This window comes from Papio anubis, chromosome X (genome assembly GCF_008728515.1).
Source record: "Papio anubis isolate 15944 chromosome X, Panubis1.0, whole genome shotgun sequence".
NCBI lineage: Eukaryota > Metazoa > Chordata > Mammalia > Primates > Cercopithecidae > Papio > Papio anubis.
This window is the reverse complement of record NC_044996.1, coordinates 50,015,530-50,024,048: the sequence shown is the minus strand read 5'-3', so window position 1 is coordinate 50,024,048 and position 8,519 is coordinate 50,015,530.

The window sequence follows — 8,519 nt, the reverse complement described above, 5'->3', positions numbered from 1 at the left end:
ACATCTCATGTACCCCATAAATATATACACCTACTAGTAATCCCAGCACTTTGGGAGGCCGAGGCGGGTGGATCACGAGGTCAGGAGATTGAGACTATCCTGGCTAACACAGTGAAACCCTGTCTCTACTAGAAATACAAAAAAAATTAGCTGGGCGTGGTGGTGGGCGCCTGTAGTCCCAGCTACTCAGGAGGTTGAGGCAGGAGAATGGCGTGAACCCGGGAGGCGGAGCTTGCAGCGAGCCGAGATCGCGCCACTGCACTCCAGCCTGGGCGACAAAGCGAGACTCCGTCTCAAAAAAAAAAAAAAAAAACCTACAAAGAACTCAAACAAATTTACAAGAAAAAAACAAACAACTCCATCAAAAAGTGGGCAAAGGATATGAACAGACATTTCTCAAAAGAAGACATGCATACAGCCAACAGACACATGAAAAAACGCTCATCACTGGCCATCAGAGAAATGCAAATCAAAACCACAATGAGATACCATCTCACACCAGTTGGAATGGCAATCATTAAAAAGTCAGGAAACAACAGGTGCTGGAGAGGATGTGGAGAAATAGGAACACTTTTACACTGTTGGTGGGATTGTAAACTAGTTCAACCATTATGGAAAACAGTATGGCGATTCCTCAAGGATCTAGAACTAGATGTACCATATGACCCAGCCATCCCATTACTGGGTATATACCCAAAGGATTATAAATCATGCTGCTATAAAGACACATGCACACATATGTTCATTGCAGCACTATTCACAATAGCAAAGACTTGGAATCAACCCAAATGTCCATCAGTGACAGACCGGATTAAGAAAATGTGGCACATATACACCATGGAATACTATGCAGCCATAAAAAAGGATGAGTGTGTGTCCTTTGTAGGGACATGGATGTAGCTAGAAACCATCATTCTCAGCAAACTATCGCAAGAACAGAAAACCAAACACCGCATGTTCTCACTCATAGGTGGGAACTGAACAATGAGATCACCTGGACTCGGGAAGGGGAACATCACACACCGGGGCCTATTATGGGGAGGGGGAGGAGGGAGGAATTGCACTGGGAGTTATACCTGAAGTAAATGAAGAGTTGATGGGTGCTGACAAGTTGATGGGTGCACCACACCAACATGGCACAAGTATACATATGTAACAAACCTGCACGTTGTGCTCAGGTACCCTAGAACTTAAAGTATAATAAAAAAAATTATTAGTAAAATAAAATGTCTTCAAAGTGTAAAAAAAAAAAAAAAAAAACCACACACACACACACACACACACAAAAGAAGCCAAGCACAAAAAAGGGAATACTGCATAATCCCACTGGTATGTTTAAAAACAGGTAAAATTAATATTTGTGCACCATTCTTTTTAACAGCACAAATCTGAAAACAATTGAAATGTCCATCCACAGATTATTCTGGATAAATCATACTACAATCATACAATGGAATACAATATACCAGTAAAAATGAATGGACTAAAGCTACAGCAATTAGAATGCAGATAAATATCAGAAACAATATTTGGTGAAAATTGCAAGTTACAGAATGATACCTAGTTAAACCTGTGTACATATACCTGTAAAATATTTCCTATGAGGCTTTATTAAATTATAGATGTTTAGGATCTACTCTGGACTTAATCTCAACTTGATATTCTATTGGTATATATTACTACTGAATTCTTAATATACTCATGGTATATTATGTACATTGTGTTTTCCTGAATTATTAAATCCAAATATTTTTCCTTTATAAAAATTATGTTCATCTGTTTTTTTTGTATATCAGATGTAATATTCACTGTCTTCATTGAAAATCTGTATAATGACTATCTTTATATACATTGTGTTTAAAACTTTGTGGATTAACTTTATATCCTTTGTGTCACAGAAATAACCAAATTTTCTGTCGATTGCATTATTCTTGTTATAGACACATCAGTTCTTTCACTTCAGAAAATTACCATCAATAAATTAACCACAGCCCCATTTTAAGCTTCTGTCATCCACAAGTAGTTTTTGTTTTATTCTGATGCTTGCCAGAAGACTCTGCAATCAGTCACAGGCTGGAGTTTGTCTCTCCAAGAAAGGAGGACTGTCTCAGAGCCCTGAGGAAATGGATGTCAACACTAAGCAGGGTGATAGATTTGGTCAGTAAAGAAACACTTAGCTCTTATCAGATTCAGAGACTTTATTACTTACATACATATTTTTTTAATGAGCAGCAAATTGTCCCTTGCATTGGGCAAAACAAAAGGGGCCAAATGACTTCAACATGTGTGAGAGGACATCCTGTTCCTAAGAAGTCAGTGCTGTACTACAGCCACAGTATTTTAATTTTTATTTATAATTGACACATGATAATTGTATATATTTATGGGCTACAATGTGATGTTTCGATGCATGTATACATAGTATAATGATCAAATTGGGGTAGTCAGTTACAGTTAGGCAGGAAGAATAAGTTTGGTGTTCTATTACACAGTAGGGTGACTTATAGCAAATAACAATGTATTGTATAGTTCAAGATAACTAACAGAATAGGCTGTGAATGTTGCCACCACAAAAAAATGATAAATGCAGCTAAAAAGTTTTACAGCCTGCAGCTGTAACCCAAAGGAGTAGCGCAGAACGACTCACACCTCATCAGAATCCAAGAGGCAATAAGAAACTCTCATGATAGTCTCCTGCTAGATACGGAGGCAAGTGAGAAATGGTGTGGTTAACAGCTGCTCAGAGACTTGCCATGCTCTCATGCTCAAGCAAGACCAAAAAGGTATTATTTCAAGATTTAGATGAGCAGGGGTTCAACCTTTGCCTTCATGGCCTATGTGAATACATGCAAAGATGTTAGGGTGCTGGAAAGGAGCTGTATCCCTCCCCCCAAAACTATGCTACATATTTTAGTCTTTTGACACATGAAAGGTACTAGCTGCTGCTGCTGATTCTCTTTTTTTTTTTTTTTTTGAGATGGGGGTCTCACTCTGTCACCCAGGCTAGAATGCAGTGTTGTGATCACAGCTCACTGAAGCCTCTAATTCCTGGGCTCAAGCAATCCTCCTGCCTCAGGATCCCAAGTAGCTGGAACTGCAGGTGTGCACCAAATGCCAGGCTGAGGTGTTTTTGTTGTTGTTGTTGTTGTTGGTTGGTTGGTTGTTTTTTGCAGAGATGGAGGTCTATTTTGGCCAGGCTGGTCTCTGATTCCTGGCCTCAAGCAATCCTCTTCCCTGAGCCTCCCTAACTGCTGGGATCACAGGCATGAGCCACTGCGCCTGGCTAACTTCTGAAGTCACTGCTTCAACAACTTTAAAACCATACCAATAGACTGAGGATTTCCAGAATTTTTTAAATTGAGAAGCAGATGGATTCATGAGACCGCTAACCCCAAATCCATCAGAACAAGAGTTAATCATATATGATTGAATTATTTGATGAGGGATTCTTGTCGTTTTTTTAATATTGTTGATGTTGTTCTATGTTCTGGACATATAACGCAGCCTTGTCTTTCTTACATATCTCTAACCCATAACAATTGAGTAGACTTGGCATTCATAAACTGAAACAAAACATTTGCAAATTATCTTTTTCTCTCTGATACCCCCACCCTCTGTAGAATTCACAAATTTGAATTAGATACTCTATTTTTCATGGTAATATAGTGATCTATACAGGTTCAACAAGAACTTGTCCTCCTTTTAAACAGGATATATTAATAATTGGCAAATTTGGTTATGCAAATAAGGCCTTGTCTGAAATATCATATTTGAGAATGATGCTCACTTAATCAAGTATAAACCAGCTACAGTTAGAGAATTAAGGTTTAAACTAGAGAGCCCACTGAGGAAAACTGACTTAGTACCTGGCTTTCAGGGTCCCAGCTTTACAGGTGAGAAACGAAGGCCAGGACCTTTGAGATAGTTTGATAATCTCCAGAAGAAAGAATTGGCCCAAATTTTATATAGTGCAGGTGAAATCCAGTGAGAAAAGTTTCTTGAGTTTCCTTTATAGCCTCAGGATGAGCAAATAATAAGAGGCTTTTAAAAATCCAGTGTGAAAAATCCACAGCTAACATAAAATTCAATGGTGAAAGCTTGGAAGTTTTTCCTTTAAGATCAGGAACAAGACACCTGCATTCAAACTAATATTGGAAGTTCTAGACAAAGCAATTACATGAATAAAAAGAATCATTCAAGTTATAAGGAAAGTAAAATTATTTCTGTTCACAGGTGACATTACCTAGTTTGTAGAAAAATTTAAGGATTCCACAAAAGAACTGTTCAAACTAATAAATTCAGCAATGTTGTAGGATACAAAACCAACACATAAAAATCAGTAGCATTTTTATACACTAACAATGAACAACCCAAAAAGGAAATTAAGAAAACAATTCCATTTGCAATAGCATCAAAAAGAATATAATAATTAGGAATAAACTTAACTAAGGAGGCAAAAGACATCTGCACTCAGAACTACAAAATGTCGATGAAAGAAAATTTAAAAGACAGAAATAAATGGAGATGCATTCTGTGTTCATGGATTGAAAGACTTAATATTGTTAAGATGTCAGTACTAATCAAAGTGATCTATAGATTCAATCACTATCAAAATCCCAATGATGCAATGATATTTTTTGCAGGAATAGAAAAATGCATCCTAAAATTCATATGGAATCTCAAGGGATACTGAATAACTAAAACAACCTTGAGAAAGAAGAACAAAGTTGGAGGTCTCACACTACCAGATTTTAAAACTTACCAAAACTCTACAGTAATCAAAATAGTATGGTGCTGGCATTAAGGACAGACAAATAAACTAATGAGATAGAATAGAGCCTAGAAATAAACTCTCACATATATGATAATTGATTTTTGACAAGGTTGCCAAGACCATTCCATGAGGGAAAGGACAGTCTTTTCAATGAATATGTGAGGAAAACTGAATATCCACATGTCAAAGAATGAAGTTAGATACTTCCCTTACACCGTATACAAAAATAAACTCAAAATAGATCAAAGCCCTAAGTGTAAATCTAAAACTATCAAACTTTTAGAAGAAAACATAGGGGGGAACCTTCATGCCACTGGATTTGGCAATGATTTCTTGAATAACAAAAGCACAGGCAACAAAAAATAGATAAATTGGATTTTATCAAAATAAAAACCTTCTGTGCATCAAAGGATACTATCAACATGGTGAAAATGCAGTCCATGCAATGGGAGAAAATATTTGCAAATCATATATCTCATAAGGGACTAATATTTAGAATATAGAACTCCTACAACTCAACAATAAAAAAAATCCAATTAAAAACTCGGCAAAGGACCTGAACGACTATTACTCCAAAGGAGATATACAGATTGCCAATAAGTACACGAAAAGATGCTCAACACCACTAATTAGTAAGGAAATGCAAACCAAACCACACAATGAGATACCACTTCACATCCATTAGGATGGCTACTATATGAGAAAAAACAAAAATAAAAACAGAAAATAACAAGTATTGGCAAGGATGCAGAGAAACTGGAACCCTTGTGCATTGTTGATGGAAATGTAGAATGGTACAGCCACTGTGGAAAATAGCACGGCAATTCCTCAAAAAATTAAACATATAATTAATATATGATCCATTAATTCCACTTTAAGTACATACCCAAAAGAACTGAAAACAGGAGCGTGAATAGATATTGTATGCCAATGGTCAATAACAGCATTATTCACAATAGCCAAAAGATGGAAACAACCCAAGTGTCCACCAAGGGATGAATAAATAAATAAAATGTGATATAGACATACAGTGGAATATTATTTAACCTTAGAAAGGAATAGAATTCTGATACATGCTATAACATCGATGAACCTTGAAGACATTATGCTAAGTGATATAAGTCAGACACAAAAAACAAATATTGTATGAGTCCATTTATATGGGGTACCTAGAATAGTCAAATTCATAGAGATAGAAAGTAGAATGGTGGCTACCAGGGACTGGGGTTGTGGGGGGAATGGGAGGTTGTCGTTTAATGGGTACAGCTTCAGTTTGGGAAGATGAAAAAGTCTGGAGACAGATGGTGATAACGGTTGCACAACAATGTGAATATATTTAATGTCACTAAACTGTACACCAAAAATTATTTATATGGTAAATTTTATGTTATATATATTTTTTAATACAGTAAAAAAGTCCAATGTGATCATCATTATGAAAACTCTTAGCAATGAATACTAAAGAAGGACTATATAGTAAATTAGGATTTCTGCTGTATCTGTGTAAATAAACAAGCCAAATCTAATGAGTTCAGCCTTATTTTGTGGTCAAGAATAACCATACTTTGAAATTAATGTTTATCAAAAATAGAAAAGCTATAGGAAAAAATGTTCTTCAAAGGAAAATTATGTGTTATCTATAGTACACCCTTCTGGGTTGTTTGATTCTGATTCTATAGGAGCAATTTTATAGCTCTGTACGCTTTTAGTTACTTAAAGAAATGGAAATAATTCCAGTCTATAAATATGCAAATGAATTTTGTATGGTGAAAGTATGGAAAAGAATGGCCTTCCTCTCTTGTGGCAAAACCCCTGAGAAAGAGGCTATTTTCAGTTTTAAAATAATGAAGCTTTACAATTTCATGTAGTCATATCTGTTAATATTTATTATATTAAATAGTAAAACAGAAATTTTTAATATATTTATATTAATTCATTTTAAACTTACAATAAAATATCCATTACATCCTGTAAACTTACATTGTAAATTTATATGAAAAATGTGTTTTCTAAAACAAGTCATAAGGAGATGGACTTTTTTATTTGAAAATCTCTTTAATATTTATTCTAATGGAAGTCTGCTGAATTCTTATATATGTTCCTGCAATTAATCTGTTGGATATAATATATAAGGTATCTCTGGAAAATTTCAGCATATATTTGTGAGGGAATGAGAATGAAAAATGTAGATAACATCTTACAGGTCCGATGAATGGCTGACCTACAAAAATAACTAAAAGAACTGACTCATTAGTAAAGTGGTATAATGCAACATTATTAAGTATAACCCACTATTTTATTTTTTAAACAAATTGGACCATAGATACATTAAACTAAAATTGATAATATTTAGTTTGTTGTAACAAAAAAAGAAGATGTTTTAAAATTAGCAGGACATCACACTTCAAGAACTAAAGTAGATTCAACATTACTGGAACATGGTTCTTACCTTTGGTTTTGAATACAGTGTGCTTGTGGATATCCCCAGACAGCATCGGGCTCGGGTGATCTGGATGTCTCTGGAGGTGATAGTGGAGCACTCAGTGTAGCAACCAGGCAGCCAGCCTTGGTGGTGATGTGCTCAAAGATGTCGATAAGAAAATCATTCATGATGCCCAAGGAATTTAATGTAGTGCTGATATAAGGATGAAATTGCTTCAGAACCCTGTAAACATAGATGTAAATATAGACAGTTACTCAACTGTCTCCGCAGCATCTCTTTTCACATCTTCCCCTTCTGTGTTTTGGAAATGACTTTCTTAAAGCCCTTTATGTTAAAGTAAGATTTAGAAGGATGCTCAGCCATGACAGACATTGTTTTCAGTACCTTGGAATGAGATACTGGTTGGTGACAGGGTGGTGCCCATGTATAGGCCCTGTATTCAAATGAAGTACTGGGTACACACACAATTTCTAATTAGATGAAATGTAATTCGAGGAAACCCTGCCAATAAACCACACAATGGCAAATATGATTCGATAGTTCTATGTGGTACAGTCCAATGAGAAGGCATGAAATGGTCAGTCTCACTGGAAGCTTCCTGTAGGCTCCACCAAGAGCACTTTGAAGATACCATCTACAGCAGCTAAACTGTAACAATTTCAGCTTCAACTTGTTGAGTGATTCTGATCTCCATAACCCAGGTCCGTGATGCCAGAGGAATGATGCTGGCCATGTTTGAGCTATTTGTCCACTAACCCAGAATCTAATGTCACCTTAGGCTAAGCCACTGTGGCTTGAGCAAGAATCCTCCCACATGGGAGAAGAGCTCGTGGAAAACAAGAGATCTGGCTAACAAACCACTGCCTCTAATTCTGATCAAAAACCTCAGTGACTCGAGGAAAGATGACAAAACTATGGTCTCCAAACAACACACAAAAAACCAGGAATATTTATTAACATGTAAAATATTCATAAGCATTAAACAAGTTAAAAATCACTTTCTTGACAATACTTAAGTCCTAGAAACATACTTTAAACTGTATAATTTGTGGATAAATATCAGTGTTCTTGGCTGAAAAAAGTTACTAAACATCTAACTAACCTCCTTAGGGAAAAGAGAGAAATAATGTAGGAAATATTATTCAATGGAAATAATATCTCTTTCAAATATCTATGATAATACAACTGAAAATATTGATTGAATGCATAAATTTGTGGAAAACATAAATTACAGAAACTAAACCCACTCTCCTCCCCACAAAAGAGATTTAAGGACTAAGAAGAATGGAAGAAATCGAGGTC